Source organism: Pleurodeles waltl, chromosome 7, assembly GCF_031143425.1.
Source record: "Pleurodeles waltl isolate 20211129_DDA chromosome 7, aPleWal1.hap1.20221129, whole genome shotgun sequence".
Classification (NCBI taxonomy): Eukaryota; Metazoa; Chordata; class Amphibia; order Caudata; family Salamandridae; genus Pleurodeles; species Pleurodeles waltl.
This window is the reverse complement of record NC_090446.1, coordinates 1,538,446,221-1,538,464,376: the sequence shown is the minus strand read 5'-3', so window position 1 is coordinate 1,538,464,376 and position 18,156 is coordinate 1,538,446,221.

The window sequence follows — 18,156 nt, the reverse complement described above, 5'->3', positions numbered from 1 at the left end:
GTGGGGCACAGAGATCTGAAAATAGAGATGCCAAAGGGTACAGTAAGTGGCCATACAATATGGAAAATCAGGCTGCCATGTACAATGTCCAACACAATACTAAAATGGAAAATGAAGTTACAGTGTCTTACCTTTGTGTAACTGGAATACTGTTGTATGAGTGATCTTCTGTTGTCCACATCTTCTTCCTCTGCCTCCTCTTCCTCATTGTCCACAGGCTCTACCGCTGCCACAAGACCGTTTCCAGGCTCACCTTCCTGCAGAAAAGGAACCTGGCATCTCAAGGCCAGGTTGTGCAACATGCAATGATTATCTGGCACACCTTCTTGGGTGAGTAATACAGGGATTCACCTGTCAGATGGAGGCACCAGAACCTGGCCTTCAGGAGGACAAAGGTTCTTTCAATTATCCTCCTTGTTTACCCATGTGCCTCATTGTAAAGTCTTTCTGCCCTTGTCCTGGCATTCCTCACTGGGGTCAGTAGCCATGAGAGTTTGGGGTAACCAGAGTCACCTGCAAATATTCGAGGGATACCTGTTAGACACACACTCACCCTTAGGGACAACCCCACACCCATATACCTATATCAACTGGGTGGGGACCATGGGCTCACCTATTAGCCACACCCGGTGCCTCTGGAGTTGAGACATCACATATGGAATGCTGCTATTCCTCAAGATAAAGGCATCATGCACGGAGCCAGGATACTTGTCATTCACATGGGAGATGTACTGGTCCGCCAAACACACCATCTGCACATTCAGAGAGTGCTAGTTCTTTCTATTCCTGAACACTTGTTCATTCCTCCAGGGGGGGACAAATGCTACATGTGTACCATCAATGGCACCAATGATGTTGGGGATATGTCCCAGGGCATAGAAGTCAGCTTTCACTGTGGCCAAATCCTCCACCTGGGGGAATACGATGTAGTTGCGCATGTGTTTCAGCACGGCAGACAACACTCTGGTCAACACGTTTGAGAACATAGGCTATGACATCCCTGATGCCATGGCTACTGTCACTTGGAATGAACCACTTGCCAGGAAATGGAGATCTGACAGGACCTGCACAAGAGGGGGGGGGGGTACCTGTGGGCTGGCGGATAGCTGAAATCAGGTCTGGCTCCAATTGGGCACACAGTTCTTGGATTGTGGCCCAATCAAGTCTGTAGGTTAGGATAATGGCCCTCATTACAACTTTGGCGGTCTTCACAGAAGACCGCCGTAGCTTCGAGCGCCAGTATACCGCCAGTGCTAGCGGTATTTCTGGCTCCCTATTTGGACTTTTCTGTGAGCCAGCGGATGGTAACAATGTTACCGTCCGCTGTCCCAGCGGAAAAGTCACATCAACATTGCTGCCGGCTCGCAATAGAGTGGGCGGCAATGCTGAAGTGCAGCGGGTGCAGTAGCACCTGTCACGCATTTCACTGCCGGAAATTCGGGCAGTGAGATGCGTGATGGGGCTGTGTCTGGGGGCCCCTGCACTGCCCAGGCCAAGTGCATGGGCAGTGCAGGGGCCCCCAGGGGCACCCCAAGTCTTCCTTACCTCTAGCCTTTCCATGGCGGTGTTTACTGCTGTGGCCAGGCTGGCGGTTGGGGACTCATAATCCCTGAGGCAGCGGTGCTTGCACCACTGCCCTAGGGATTATGACCACCAAGTGGAAGCCTGGCTGTATAGTGAAGGGGCCTGCAGTATGGCTGTGGCTATTGCGCCACAGTCATAATAGCTGGCGGTGTTACCGCCAGCCGCCAGGGTCGTAATGAGGCCGTATGTGTCTATCCTCCATTGTCGCCAGGTCCACCAGGGGTCTGTACACGGGAGGATGTCTCCATCTCATATTCATCCTCAGCGGTTGAAGTCTAGGGAGAAAAACGGTGAGCAGAGGGTCATATTCATACATCTATTGAAATAATCATGCATCTCTTCCTTTACAGAAACAGTATGTGAATTTGAGAGTCAGTTGATGTGCCAATGTCTGCTGTGCCGCAGTTAGGTGCAATGGCCTGTGCCCCCCTGAGATGGTGGCTGCCTAACCTCTGAGGACAGAAAAGTGGAAATTAGGTAATTCCGCTGGCGTGCACCGTAGCGGTCTGCAGTCGACGACCTCGCGCAACATCGTATTGGTTAACATTAGGCCCATGGGTTCCAGGAGCCAATGGCGATGTATGCCGGCGGTAACGGTACGCACCGCCGCGGACGTGTCCGCCATTTTCTATCTGTTCTCTCACTTGCTACCTGACCTTCAACAGGAGAGAACCTACACTGCAAGTGCTGCTGTGACCTGTGTGTTGAAGAGACAATGGCTCAAGTGTCTGGTGAAAGGGCCCTTGCCTTCACTTCGGAGGAGTTGAAGAGACTGCTGGATGGGGTCCTACCCCAATACACTTTACGGTCCTCCAGGGAAACAGGTGAGTACACTGTGAGCATGATACTTGGGCCATGAATGTATGTGCATTGTGTGTCAGCCTCATGTGAGGGGGGCTGAGGGGTCCTGGGCAGAGTGCTGCATGTATGTTGGTCAATGTATGTGCGTAAGGGGATGGGAGGGATATAGTGGGCGATGAGTATGACAGTCCGGACGGTATGACTAATCCCGTTTGTGCTGTCTTTTCCCTTCAGGTCAGCGCCCATCAAAAAAAGGGTATTTGGCGTGCCATCACCTAGGAGGTGCGGACCCTGGGGGTCTTTGACAGGAGGAGCACCCACTGCCGAAAATGGTAGGAGGACCTGCGCCGCTGGGCAAGGAAGACGGGGGAGGCCCAGCTGGGGCTGGCCTCCCAACGAGGAAGGGGTGCCCGTGGTACCCTGACCCCCCTGATGTTCCGCATCCTGGCGGTGGCCTTTCCGGAGATGGATAGGCGCTTGAAGGCATCACAGCAGCCACGAGGGGGTGAGTACAGATTCTGAATCATGACTTCGCACGTGTTAAGGTTTTACCTGGGAGGGGGATGTGGGCTGTGGGTGCCCCTAGGCCAGGGCAAACATGGCAGGGTAGGTTCCTTGTTGGGCAGGCTCTGAAGCACTCCAACCCCAATATGTTAGTGGGCATCTAGTATTGGGCAGGGTCCTGTTTGTTTCAGGTTTGCAGCTGATGGCGTTATGCTATGTCCCCCAATGGATGGTGACTATCTTTGTAACTGGTAGTGTATGGCCTAGTGCATAGGGCTCCAAATGTGGTGTTGTTGCTGGCATTGACTAAGTGTATCCTCGGTCTCTCCCCCCCTTTTGTTTTGTCACCCTGTCCTTGTGAATTAGCATCATCTGGCGGAGAAGCAGAGGCACCGGCAACAGAGGGAGCTGCATCCCACATGGACCTAGAGGCTGAATCCACTGACGGTGGCACCAGTGGAACAGAGGTCGAGGGCAGCACCACGACGGAGACAGGAGGGGACACTACAGACTGCGACTCCCCTCCAATGGAAACTCCCTGGCGGTGACGGACACCTCTGTGCCCACCCCAACAACAGGTACAGCCGCCACCCCTGTACCAGAACTACCCTCCCAGCAGCCCCTCTGCGTGTTTCCCATGCCCACTCACCCAGGAGAGTGGGCATCCCCTTCGTCCCAGGCACCTCAGGCCCTGCGCCAGTCAGCCCTGCTGCCCTCAGTGAGGAGGCTATTGACCTCCTAAGATCCCTCACTGTTGGGCAGTCAACCATAATGAATGCCGTTCAGGGTGTTGAAAGGCATTTGCAACAAACAGATGCATACCTGGAGGGCATTCACTCTGGTGCGGCGGCCCAACAGAGAGCATTTCAGGCTCTGGCCTCCGCACTGATGGCAGCCATTGTCCCTGTCTCCAGCCTCCCCCTCCAACTTCCTCTACCCAGTCCCAATCCCCTCAACCCCAGCCTATCCCAAACACACCTTGAGACCAGCATTCACCCAAATCAACACACAGAAGAGGCTCAGGCAAACACAAGCACCACACTTCATCTCACAGGCACTCACACAAGCACCATCCCTATTTAGACACACCAACATCCACTGCCTCCACTGTGTCCCTCTCCTCCCCCTCATCCACCCTCCTCCCAGTAGCGTCTCCACTCACACCTGCATGCACTACATCCTCATCACCTACCTCCATCACCAGCACACCTATCAACACACGCCCCTCAGTGGCAGTCACCACCCCCACATCTATGTACACGTCCCCTGTGTTATCTCCCACTGTGTCTGTGAGCCCTCCTCCCAAAGTACACACACGCAAGCACACACCCACCCAACAGCCATCCACCTCACAACAGCATCCAGCTCTTGCACCTGCACCCAAACACAGCAGACTGACACCTCCTACAACCACTCCCTCTTCCTCCACTCCCAAACCGTCACCCTCTTCCCACCCCAATGTCCCTAAGAAGCGTTTCTTAGCCACCCTTGACCTCTTCCCTACCCCTGTTGTAATTTAATAGAGATTAGATTAAGCATTAGCAGAAGACATCTTGTATTTAGCAACTATTGTGAACATTTCGCGGATTCCATTTTGTATTTATGGCAGCCATTGTCTCTGCCATGTGCTCGCCATGTGCTTTGTCCTTCCTTTCTGTTAACTACTCTTGAAAATCTGTCTAGTGACAAGTTATATTTAGCATCTCCCACTTTCGCACATGCCCAGTAAGATCTACAGCTGTTAGTAATCAGTAACAGACAGTAATGTGTCAACAAGTCCTTGAAAACTGTTAGCCCCTCCTACCTGTCGACTGTGCATTTCCATATGACCTTATATGTATGTAAGTCTTGCTTCTATAATTGTACCACCTTCTTTTAGCCCCTGCGTGGTTATAAAAGGACCATGCTCTCTTAGTTCAGTGTGCTACTTCAAACATTACCGAAGGGTGCTGTTTGAACTGTAGTACCACCTCATGAGGTTTAATAAACTTTGTCTTTTATTTTGGTTTCTGTGCCAACTTCTTCCTATATGATCTGAGGACGACTTTGTGCAGAGAAGGGCGAACCCCTTGCACTAGTAGGCCTTGCTGAGGCTTACTTCGACAAATTGGCCCCTGAACAGGGACTCATCTGCGACTCGGACGCCCGACGGATTGGTCGGGATGAAGGATTGGGATCTCGCTGTGGACGATCAATGCCTGAGGAGACCCGAGTCTTGGCAACCACGGCGTTTTTTTCCTTCTTTCTGATTTGACCATCCAGGTGGCGCCGGTCCTCGACTGAGATCCTTTTTGTTCATTCGTCATGCAGTGACCATTTGGTCGATTTTAGAACTTGGCAGTTGGAACCTGGACGCCCTGTGATTGGTATGAGCCGTTTTACGGCACTTTCTGTGGGTTTTGATGCCTTTGTTTGGTAATGAAGTTTAGCACCACTTACTGTGGCTCTCGTGTTTTGGGTGACTAGTCAATTTGTGTCCCTGGAATTTATATATAAATTGCAATTTATATAGGCAGGTAATGAGAAGAATTTTCTCCAATTTAATTTTGATTTTAACGGCACCTTAAGTGCTACTTTGATTATAATATTGCACTATTTTTGGCATGCCTGTTTTAAGCGCACTTTGTAGGATGTGTTGCTTTTGTAATGGTACCAATTTGAGACTGGAAGAATCGCAACCGGCACCCCCAGAGGGGACGCCCAATAGAGATATGTATGTTAAACATGGTATTTCTTCTATAATGTACAGCACATTATGGAATAAATACACTCGTGCGGATCCTGAGTTACGTTGGCCTATGCATGGGTCATTTGATTTGCGAAAGATTGAGTATGTGGAACAATATATGTGTAATCGAAGGTCTAGGCAAGATATGTTTGACTGTGTACGAATGTGGGAGAAAGAAGTGCTTGGGCGAGTGAAGCGCGAGCAAGCCTTGCTTGAGAAAGAGCAGCGGAAGAATATATATGTGAAAGCATTGGAAATGAGAAGGAAAGAAATAAATGACTTAAAGGAGCTAGAAGAGAAAGAACATAAATTACAGGTAACTGGTCAATACACTGTTAGGCAACCTTTCTATCCTATCCTTAATAAACCACATGATGATTTTTTGTTACTAGATCGCCCTCCATCTCCGTATGTCGTTCCTTCTGCCCCTCATGAGTTAGCTGAGGTCTCCGGTTCGGCGCAACAGAAGATACGAGACAGTCACTCTATGTTGCCTGCTGATCATGCGTCTGAGCTTAGATCTATTGCTTGTAAAATAATGCGTAGCGTTGTCTCTGCTTCTGAACTTTTAGACAACATTAAAGGGTGGACGGAAAAGGAGCAGCTATATTTTACTGAGGCATTTGGCACGGAAGTTATTGAACTATTTCGGAAATATTCTGATGAGTTAGAGCCCTATGATGTAGCAGCTGATCATAAGCAAATGCGTGATGGTCTTTTTGTTTTCTCCCAGGTGGGTGATGCAATCAGGCGTTTGGTGAAATTATGTGTTGTGGCAGTCCGTTTGCAACAGGAGAAAAGGGCCATGGATGTAGTTGCACGGACATATCAGACTGGCGGGGTGCAAGCTTCCATCTTCGGAACAGATAAGACTTTGATAGTTCACGCGAAACCAATGCGGGAGGCCGTGCCTTTGTATGTTCCTCCTAAAGGACTGGGTACAAGTGATGATAAAACTTCGGTTGATGCTAAGGGTTATTTTATTTATAATTGGGTGTATACTCCTTGGAATAGGGCAGATGTAATGGCACTTAAAACAGCATTACCTGACCCGCGGAAAAATCCAGCCGCCTTTTTTGAGGAAGTTGAGGGAGCAATTAGTTCCTGTACTATGACTTTGGCTGACATTGATTGATTTTTCGGATTGATATTACCGCCAGATATGTGGAGAACTGTTCGTAAAGTTGATGATCGTGTAGTTTTTGGGGCGTCATGGAAAGAATTAGAACAGATGGACGGGGATAGGGAACCTGCGAAAAAGCCATATCAGTTGATTCTAGATCTTCCCGCAGCCATATTAGTTAAGTTAAAAACGATTATTCCCCCTAAAAAGATAGATTGGACTGTTTTAGCGTCTTATAAGCAAAAGGCAGATGAATCGGTCTCTGATTTATTTACACGCTTTGAAGAAGCATTTCATGATTTTAGCGGCCAGTTATTGACAGATGATACAGGCAGACATTTGTTTGTCGATAAATATGTCGCAAATCTGTTACCAGGAATAGCTAGTCGTCTAAAAGCTAGTGAAAGTTCATACTCTACTCTGGTTTCTCTCTTGTCTATGGCTCATTATTATGAACGTCAGGAATTAGAAGCAAAAGGTAGCGAGGATAAAAAGATTAAAGAATTAAAGACGAAGGTTATGTTGGCTCAAGCTTATGGTCCGCCTTTTAGAGGTAGTGATAGAGGTGGACGTGGATATTATGGTTCTTCTTACACTCGTTCGAATTTGTCTGTTGATCAGTATGCGTATTGTAAGAATTTTGGGCATTGGGCTGCCGATTGTCCAGCACTACGTGTTCAGCAGTATTCACGTGGTCAGGGACAAATGAGAAATCGCTCAGGATATTCAGGGCCTAGAAGAAGTACGAATGATCATGCTAGGGTTGATGCTAATGTACGAGGGCAGGATGGGTTTAACACTTTTGATAGACGGAACTAATACCAGATGTCTAACTATGTGCAGCCTGATTTCCAAGATTCTGCTTATGCATAGGATTGCCTAGGATGGGGTAAGGAATCAGTTGAAGTTCCAGTAGATCAGAGGTGTCCCTATGTTACAGCACGTTTTGGGTTCTACTGATCAGTTTCTGGTTGATACAGGAGCTACTCGTAGCGCCTTGTCTAAACAATTGATTCCAAGGGCTTCCCTGTCTGACTTAACCATTACATCAATAGGTTTCGATGGAACACCTTCCCCTAGCCCATTGTCACAACCACTTGCATTCCATGTTGATACATTTACTGCTCCATGTCCATTTTTGCTTTCTCCAAATACACCTGACAATATTGTGGGTCTTGATATGCTCAAGTATTTCAGGGCTACAAAACGATGCTCTCCTGAAGGGGTGAGTGTTATTTTGAATGATAATCATCCTGTGATGGAAAGAGTTTGTCTTGTTAAAGAGGATATTGCATTAGCTTCACTCTCTAGTACTTTGTGGGCTACTTCAGATACTGATGTGGGACAAATGATTATTGCACCAGTACATATTAGTGTCAATGAGGGAGCTGTATTGCCACGTTTGCATCAATACAAAATTTCACAGGAGGGCGAAGAAGCACTCACACAAATTGTGCATGATCTTATTGCGGTTGGAGTTGTTGAGGAAGTTCCATATAATGTTTGTAACAGTCCGATTCTTCCTATTCTGAAAAAGGATACTGATATTAGGATTTACCGATATATTATTGATTTACGAGAAGTCAATAAGATTGTGGAACCACAATATCCTGTGGTATCTGACATCACAACACTTCTTACTTTGGTTCCCCCGACAGCAAATACGTTCTCTGTGATAGACTTGAAGAATGCTTTCTTTTCGATCCCTATTCATCCTGGCAGCTGATGTTTGTTTGGTTTTACTTTGAATAAACGATCATATAGATTTTTCAGAGTTCCTAAAGGCTTTGCTGAGAGTCCTAGTATTTATAGTCAAGCGTTAAAATGACAACTTGATTCTTTTGTTTTGCCTGAAGGTGTGGCTCTCATACAATATGTTGATGATATTTTGTTGGCAGCTGATACCCCTGAGCAATGTGAAAAGTGCACTTTGTCCTTACTTTCTTTTCTTGCTTCACACCATCATAAAGTGTCACAAAAGAAATTGCAATATTGTAGACCAAAGGTAACCTATTTAGGTCACCTTTTGTCTAAGGAGGGCCGTGCACTTACATCAGATCGTAATCAAGCAATTTTAGACACACCAGTACCCTCTACTCAGAAAGATGTTTGTGCTTTCCTTGGTCTTACTTCTTTTTGTAGGCAATGGATATTAGGGTTTTTACACATTGTCAAACCTTTGCTAGCACTTTTGACTAAAGATACTCCAATGCCCCTCCCATCGACAGATGAATGTGAGACTGCTTTCCGGCAGCTACGACAAGCCCTTTGTTCAGCACCAGTGTTAGGTACTCAAGATTAAACAAAGCCTTTTGCACTTTACGTACATGAGAAAGATGGATGCGCATTGTGAGTTTTAGTACAGACACATGGCAATAAGCAGCGTCCCTGTGCATATTTTTCAGCAGTACTTGATCCTGTCGCTCGAGTGTTGCCTGGGTGTTTTCGTTCAGTTGCCACAACAGCTGTGTCAATACGTCAGAGTGAAGGGATAGTTTTGTCACATAAGCTGTTGGTGTTAGTACCCCATGCGGTTGATGCTCTTTTAAATCAAACAAAGACGCAAAATTTAACTAGCGCTCGCCTGACAGGATATGAATTGACATTGCTGGCTCCTCACATTACAATGAAGAGATGTGCAACACTAAATCCAGCCACTTTGTTGCCATATCCGGTGACTCAGCCTCAGTCACAAGAAACACATGATTGTATATTCCTTACCGAAGAACAAAGGGTCGTATTGATTTAAAAGATACGCCCCTTCCAGATGTAGATGGGTAATTGTGGGTTGATGGGTCTTGTTTGAAGATGCCAGACGGTACGACCTCAGATGCATATGCAATCACCACAGTACACACGGTAGTGGAGACAGCTCGTATACCACAGAAGTCAGTTCAAGCAGCTGAACTAATAGCTTTGACACAAGCATGTGAGCTTAGTACTGACTTATGTGTGAACATTTATACAAACAGCCGCTATGCTTTTGGAGTGGCTCATGATTTTGGTTTGCTTTGGAAGGAGAGAGGCTTTCTCACATCCCACGGGATGCAGGTAATGCACGGAGAATTAGTGCATAACCTCTTAGCTGCATTGACATATCCAAAGAAACTAGGTATTGTGAAATGTAGTGCACACAAGAAAGTGACCGATAATATAGGGCAAGGTAATGCCCTTGCAGACCGTGTAGCACATGAGACTGCGATGCAGCAAAATACTACTTCTATGTATGTAGTGAAGTCACAAGATGAACGTTGGCATAATGCTAGACAAGACGTATTAGATATACAGAAATCTGCTTCTGTTAAAGAACGTGAGCAATGGTCGGAAGATGGAGAATTGGATGATGAGGGCTGTTGGCGGAATAAGCAGATGGATAAATGGAAATTGCCTATAGCTTTTGTACAACCTATGGTTCAGATAGCACATGGGCTGGCACATGTTGGAGCTTCAACAATAACGAAGTTGCTTCCGCAAGTTTGGGAGCATCCAGAAATTTCCAGTACAGCTAAGACAGTAGTACAGTCTTGTTTCATCTGTTTACAATACAATCCTGGAAAAGGGACACGTACTCCTGCGGGAGGGTTTGCTACACCAACTGCACCTTTTGAAGTTCTACAAATGGATTATATTCAGCTTGAACGCTACAACAATTTAAAGTATGTCTTGGTGGTGGTATGTGCCTTCAGTAAATGGATAGAGGCGTACCCCACAAAGGATAATACTGCCATTACCACAGCGAAGGTGCTTTTGAAATAATTTTTCCCTAGATTTGGTTTTTGCAGACTTTTATGGAATCATAACGGACCTCGTTTTGTTGGGGAAGTTATTAAGTATGTCCTGAAAGGATTAGGGATCAAACAGAAGTTCCATGCAGTTTTTCACCCACAATCAGCAGGGTTGGTGGAAAGGTATATTCCTACTTTGAAGCTGAAGTTAGCGAAGATACAGGCTTCCACATCCTTAACTTGGCCGGATGCATTACCATTGGCATTATTGTCTATTAGGTCAGTGCCACACTCTCAAATAGGCCTTACCCCCTATGAAATAGTGTTTGGAAGACCAATTAACATTTGGGGAGTTCCTAAGCCAAATTCTGTATATGATGTACCTTGTGTCCTGATGAATGATTATTTGGCACAGTTAACTGACAATTTAGATTCTATTCATCAACAGGTTTGAGAAGCTCTTCCTGACAGATCTACAGGTGAAGGCCATGAACTCCGACCTGGTGACCAGGTGATGATTAAGTCCTTTGAAAGATCAAGCAGCTTGGAACCAAGGTGGCGAGGCCCAGAGCAGGTTCTCCTTGCGACAAGGACAGCAGTTCTACCAAAAGAAATATTACAGAAATGAAAGCACAACACATGTTAGATAAGGAGATAGCTGAAATGATGAGCATAAATATACAAGATGAATATTTAGATTATCCCAGAAAGACGAATGTCTTCAGCTAATGCTGAAAGGGCCGTCTGTTGTAATTTAAAAGCGATTAGATTAAGCATTAGCAGAAGACATCTTGTATTTAGCAACTATTGTGAACATTTCGCGGAATCCATTTTGTATTCATGGCAGCCATTTTCTCTGCCATGTGCTCACCATGTGCTTTGTCCTACCTTTCTGTTAACTACTCTTGAAAATCTGTCTAGTGACAAGTTATATTTAGCATCTCCCACTTTCACACATGCCCAGTAAGATCTGCAGCTGTTAGTAATCAGTAACAGACAGTAATGTGTCAACTAGTCCTTTAAAACTGTTAGCCCCTCCTACCTGTCGACTGTGCATTTCCATATGACCTTATATGTATGTAAGTCTTGCTTCTTTTAGCCCCTGCGTGGGTATAAAAGGACCATGCTCTCTTAGTTTAGTGTGCTACTTCAAACATTACCGAAGGGTGCTGTTTGAACTGTAGTACCACCTCATGATGTTTAATAAACTTTGTCTTTTATTTCAGTTGCTGTGCTAACTTCTTCCTATATGGTCTGAGGACTTTGTGCAGAGAAGGGCGAACCCCTTGCACTAGTAGGCCTTGCTGAGGCTTACTTTGACACCCCGACCCCCCTCCCCGTCTTTCACCTCGGGCCGGGGTGGCCAGAGCCCAGCCCAGCACCTCAGCCACCAAGTCCACGTCCGCTGTGGTTTCTGCAGCTGTCAGAGACTCTAAGGGGGCACCCGTCAGCCCAGCCAGTGTGCCACCAACCCCTGCCAAGGCAAAGAAGGTTCCGCCACCTGTCACCGTCAAGAAGGGGACAGGATCCAGCAAGGAGAAGGGGCCAGAACCACCCAGCAAGGCCACGTCAAAGACTCCAGCTGGCAGACCAAAGGGGCACAGAACACCAGCCGAGGCACTTCAGCCGTCCGAGCCTGCAGGTGAAGGCCTGGTGGCTACCAGCACAACAGCCAGCACCGCCACCTGCACCGACGCAAGCACTGCCACCTGCACTGCTGCAAGCACCACTACTGTCAGCAGCAGCAGCCCCAGTGGGCAGCTGTCCGAGGCTGCAGGGGAAGGGCTGGAGCCTTCCCTCACCACTGGCAGCACCTGCACTGCGTCCAGCACCGCCACCTGCACCCCCGCAAGCACAGCTACCGGCACTTTTGAAAGTAACACCACTGCCAGCAGCAGCAGCCCCAGTAGGCAGCCGTCTGAGGCTGCAGGGGAAGGGCTGGAGCCTCCCCCCACCACTGGCAGCACTGGCTCCTGCACTGCGGCCAGCACCGCCACCTGCACCGCCACAAGCACCAACACCTGCACTGCTGAAAGTAGCACCACTGCCAGCAGCAGCAGCCCCAGTGGGCAGCCATCCGAGGCTGCAGGGGAAGGGCTGGAGCCTCCCCCCACCACTGGCAGCACCTCCACCAGCACCGGCACTACCAACACTGTGGAGCTGTAGCCGCTGGCGGATGGACTGTAGTCCTGCCTCCATGGAGTACCATGCATCCTGGCCACTGCAAATCTTGTGGCTATGACACCCAGGTAAGGGACTGCGACCTGGCACTCCCCAAGTGCTGCATCACTGGGCACAAAGCCCCCTCCAGAACCAGTGGAAGAAGGCATCCACTCATCCTATCCTTGGCAGGATGAAGCACACTGGGCACAAGGCCCCCTCCGGAACCAGTGGAAGAAGGCACCCACTCACCCTATCCTTGGCAGGATTAAGCACACTGGCACAAAGCCCCCTCCAGAACCAGTGGAAGAAGGCATCCACTCACCCTATCCTTGGTAGGATGAAGCACACTGGGCACAAGGCCCCCTCCAGAACCAGTGGAAGAAGGCATTCACTCACCCTATCCTTGGCAGGATGAAGCACACTGGGCACAAGGCCCCCTCCAGAACCAGTGAAAGAAGGCATCCACTCACCCTGTCCTTGGCAGGATGAAGCAAACTGGGCACAAAGCTCCCTTCAGAACCAAAGGAAGAAGGCATCCATTCACCCTATCCTTGGCAGGATAAAGCACACTGGGCACAACGCCCCCTCCAGAACCAGTGGAAGAAGGCATCCACTCACCCTATCCTTGGCAGGATGAAGCACACTGGGCACAAGGCCCCCTCCAGAACCAGTGGAGAAGCCACCCACTTGAGAAACGGTGGCCTTGCACTCCCCAGGACCAAGCAGTGGGCAAACCACCCACTAGAGAGACTGTGGCCTTGCACTCCCCAGGACCAAGCAGTGGGCAAACCACCCACTAGAGAGACTGTGGCCTTGCACTCCCCAGGACCATGCAGTGGGCAAACCACCCACTAAAGAGACTGTGGCCTTGCACTCCCCAGGACCAAGCAGTGGGCAAACCACTCACTAGAGAGACTGTGCCCTTGCACTCCCCAGGCCCAAGCAGTAGGCATGGAACCCCATCCAGGAGCAGTGTGGTAGTACCATCTTCCAGCTGAGGTGCCCCCCCTTCCCCGTCCCCCTGAAGTGCCTGTGTTTTTTTGATCTGATGCCCCTGCAGTATTCTCTCCGTTTTGAGGCAGGAGTCAAGGGTGGGCTTGGCTTATGTGTTATGGCCCAGTGGGCCACGGACTATTTTTGTGTGGTCACTGTCCCTCATTTTGTATATATTGTATATACTGTTCATTTATTTATGTACGTATTTCTAAGTATTTATAATATTACCCTCAATTGACTCCATTCCTTTTGTCCTTGCGTTTTTCCTCAGGGTTACGGGGTGTATATGTAGTGTTGTTGCATTTGTTTGTGTGTATGGTGTTGGGGTGTGGGTGGGTGTGTGTGTGTTGCGTGTGTGTGTCACTCTCTCCCCCCTCCCTTGTGTGCTAGGTGCAGTACTCACTGTGGTCATCGTCCCCGGCGTTGGAGCTCCTGGTATATGAGCAGATACACCAGCATGGGGAAGACCTGCAGCTCGGGCTCCATGGCGTCCTGGTTCTTCCTTGAGTGTCGAGAGGTGAGTGGTTTCCCTAAAAAGTATTGTTTCCGCTGTGCTTTTGATGGCATTGGTACCCCCCTGGAAAAGCTGGCGGATGAGCGGGTTGAAATGGAGTGGGTGGTACATTGTCTTCTGCCTGGCTGTTGGTGGTTACTGCAGCGGTGTTTGTTGCTACCGCCGTGGCAGTCAAAGTGTTAACATGGCTGTCTGTGTTGGCGGTTTCCTCCGTGGCCATTTTTGTTACTGCCAACCTGTTGGGGGTATTACCGCCGCTTTAACACCGACCGCCAGGGTTGTAATGAGGGTCACAGTTTGGCTCACATTTTAAACATACCAAACCATGGAAATTCACCAGTTAAAGTTAGAGTTATCTCAAGTAACTATAACTCATGCCCTAAGGTAACTATAACTTGTATCCTTGCCATATATTGACAAATATTTTTTTTCTTTTCGATTTGTGCAGAAGTATCTCATTCTAAGTGTATCATACATCAAAGCTCTCGCTTTCAATCTTTCTCCCACTCTCATGCGAACTCAGACCCTTAAGTATCCACTCACAGACCCACTCAGACACTCATGCACCCACTCACAGAACCATACAGACCCTTGTGCTCACACACACAGCCCCAGTCAGACCCTCACGCACCCACTCACAGCCCAAGTCAGACCCTCATGCACTCACTCACAGACCCACTCAGACCCTTGTGCACACACTCACAGACCCACTCGGACTCTTACACACCCACTCACAGACCCACTGACACCCTCATGAACCCACTCACTCTGGTCAACTACTGCTGCAAGAGAAAGAAACAAGGAAGGAGAGACAGATGGACTAACAGTTACAAAGAGAGAACACAGGGATGGATATGAACTTGCAAGAGTGAGCTAAAGGGGCAGGGGTTGTGTGGTGGTGGAAGAAAGAAGCTTGAGGTGGAATCAAAACTGCACGGCCATATAGTATGTCACCCCCGATATTCGAAGACCAAGCCACGGATTTTGAGCAAAACTTGAGGATCTGGCATCTACTGTTTTACAAATTAAGCACTGTCAATAGAGTCTACCAAATGCATGTCAGATGTTTAGTTAACATTGTCCTTAATAGTTGTGATAAAGAAATATTGAAGTGTGCCACTTTTATTATAACACTGAAAATTATTATATGAATAGAAGATTTTGCTAAATGATTTACTTGTGTCCAGGGCCGGACTGGCTGTAGCGGGCATCAGACATTTCCCCGGGAGGCTGGAAGGGTGGGGGGAGGAGACTAGATGGACAAAGTTGCAGGGATACTTTGCTTGTGTCCCATTTGTGGAGTGATTTTCCTGCCTCATCTGCAAGGATGCAGTTTGTTCTACTGTGCCTGAAGCCAATCCTTGCTAAATCCCATCCCTCACCTCCAGGGCACCATTGCACTCCTGCAGGAGTCCCCTACAAAGTGAAGTTTGATAAAACGAGAGCAGTATCTCCTGGCCACCATCTTGGCTCTCTGTTTCTTTCCAGCAGGGATGCTTCCCTGTCCTGCAGCATGGTACTAAGGGTGTTCTAACAGGTCTTTCTTTTTAATGCAGCCTTTGTATTTTTTTTACAGAGTCAACATGTTTACTGTGATAAAACCTCTCTTTTACAAAAAACGTCTCTTTCACATTTCAAGCAGATGTTGATTTGCTTTGGCTACCTGAGCATTGACAGTAATTTCCTATATGAATTTAATTCCAGGACAGGGTGCAGGATTGGGGCGCTATGCTGAATGTTTAGTAAGCCCTTCCAGCAACAGAAGCAAATACAATTTGCTAGCTTTCTTTGGACATTTTAGGGATATATTATAATGTTATATTTTACAGTTAGTGTAAGCACAAATTATGTGTAAAACAAATATACCGGACTATAATTGTCTAATGCACAAAACTAGCACCACATTGATTTTGAAAATATCACTTTATTGTCAAAATTGACTCAATTGTACATCGAAATTGAGTACATGTTACGGATAATTCTAATATTTTATGAAATGCAGTATAAATTATCTTTAACCCTATACACTGAGTGGCATATTTGCAGCAAATCATCTAGTATCCTCTGCAACCTGCATCCATCTAGTCAGGACCATTCCAAGTCATCTAGTATCTTCAGCATTCTGCATCCATCTAGTTAGGACCATTCCAAGTCATCTAGTATCCTCTACATCCTGCATCCATCTACTCAGGACCATTCCAAGTCATCTAGTATCCTACGCATCCTGCATCCATCTAGTCAGGACCATTTCAAGCCATCTAGTATCTTCAGCGTCCTGCATCCATTTACTCAGGACCATTCCAAGTCATCTAGTATTCTCCGCATCCTGCATCCTTCTAGTCAGGACCATTCCAAGTCATCTAGTATCTTTAGCATCCTGCATCCATCTAGTCAGGACCATTCCAAGTCATCTAGTATCTTCAGCATCCTGCATCCATCTAGTCAGGACCATCCCAATGCCTTCTATGTCGGTTCGCCAAAAGGACCTGGAACTGTGCTGGAGTGCCTGTTCAACCGGTCCTCCTGACTAGTCCTGTGTAACTGGCTCCCTCTCGGAGATGGACCACACAATACTGCCCGTGGAAATATATTCTAATGTGGCAGAGTTTGATGAATACTGCCAAAAAACAATGGTGTGTGGTAAAAGGCACGAGGGAAGGTGAAACATAAAACACATGATGCTTTTTGTGGGGAAAGGTTTTACTCTACATGAAAGTCTCATTTGTAGTACAAAACTAGAAAGTGGCGGTAGGTTTAAACAGAATTCTGCAAAAGGATTGATGGTTGCAATATAATTTCAGGCTGCTGTGTACTGTAGGCCAAGGCAACTGTACGGCTAACACTATGGGCCTGATCACGACTTTAGCACTCTTGGGACCGCCGTACCGTCTTTGGAATTCTGACTGCCACCTCCTCAGTGGTGCGACCGCTTGATTAAAATCTGTGGGGTTGGACCGCCACATGACCGCCGCCACTACTGACATTTGAGCTACTACAGTGGCAGCGGTAGGGTGGTGGTTAATGGCGGCAGTGCTGGCATAGGGACCACCATGTGTATTATGACCTGCCTTTCTGCTGATCTTTTCATGGTGGGTACACCGCAATTAAAATATCATTGGAAAGGTAGTTAAAGGACCAGACAAAAGAGCCCATGTGGTATGTGGCTGGGGCCCATGTTGTTTACCCCTGTGCTGGAGGTGCAGCAGTGTAGCCGGCATTGGCTGCAGGCTCTCTCCTAGAGCCGAAGCATTTTGTTGCCTTGACTGCACCACAGACACACTGCCAGTCCCTTAGGAATGTCATAATGTGGCGATCAGGAAGCCATCAGCTTGGCTGCCTGTTCCTGACCGCTACTGCCACAGGTTGGAGATGCGCCCACCAAATGGTAATCGGGCCATAAGTCTTGCTCACAACTTGTAAGATTTCATTAGCTAGAATCTGGTTCTCACATAGCTTTGCTGCTTGGAGGAGTGTGCCAGCCAGGTTTGTATCCACTAGGAGGGTGAGTTCACCTTAGATTTTGAGAAATGTTCCTGAGGCAACTAGTCAGATGGGCTCAAGTGAAAATTTTGGGCTCTTGCTTGGTAACCAAAATGACAGGAAAATGTGAAATATGACCTGAATTCAGAAGCACATGTTGGTGCAGAGGAGCAAGGGTATGTGTGTAGAACCAGAGGGGTCGGTGGGCAGATTTTGGACATTTCTTTTATGGGTTTTCATTGTGAGTGTCGGTACTCAAATGGTTTTGGACACATTTCCTCAGAAGAGGAGCAGCAACTCAGGGAGCAAAGTTAGACATGGAAATGAAGGAGCTGTTTTTATTTGTCTATTTTAGAGTAGAAAGAGTTAAGGGGACCATGAAGGAAAGACAGAGAGGAATACCCTCCTCCTTTCTCACCTGATTATTATTCTCGGTCAGACTTCTGGGAAGGCAAAGCTGGAAATATGTGTACACAACCAAACTAGAGCCCTTGGGGGTAAAAAACTTGATGGGTAGACCAACCAATGAGCGTGACGT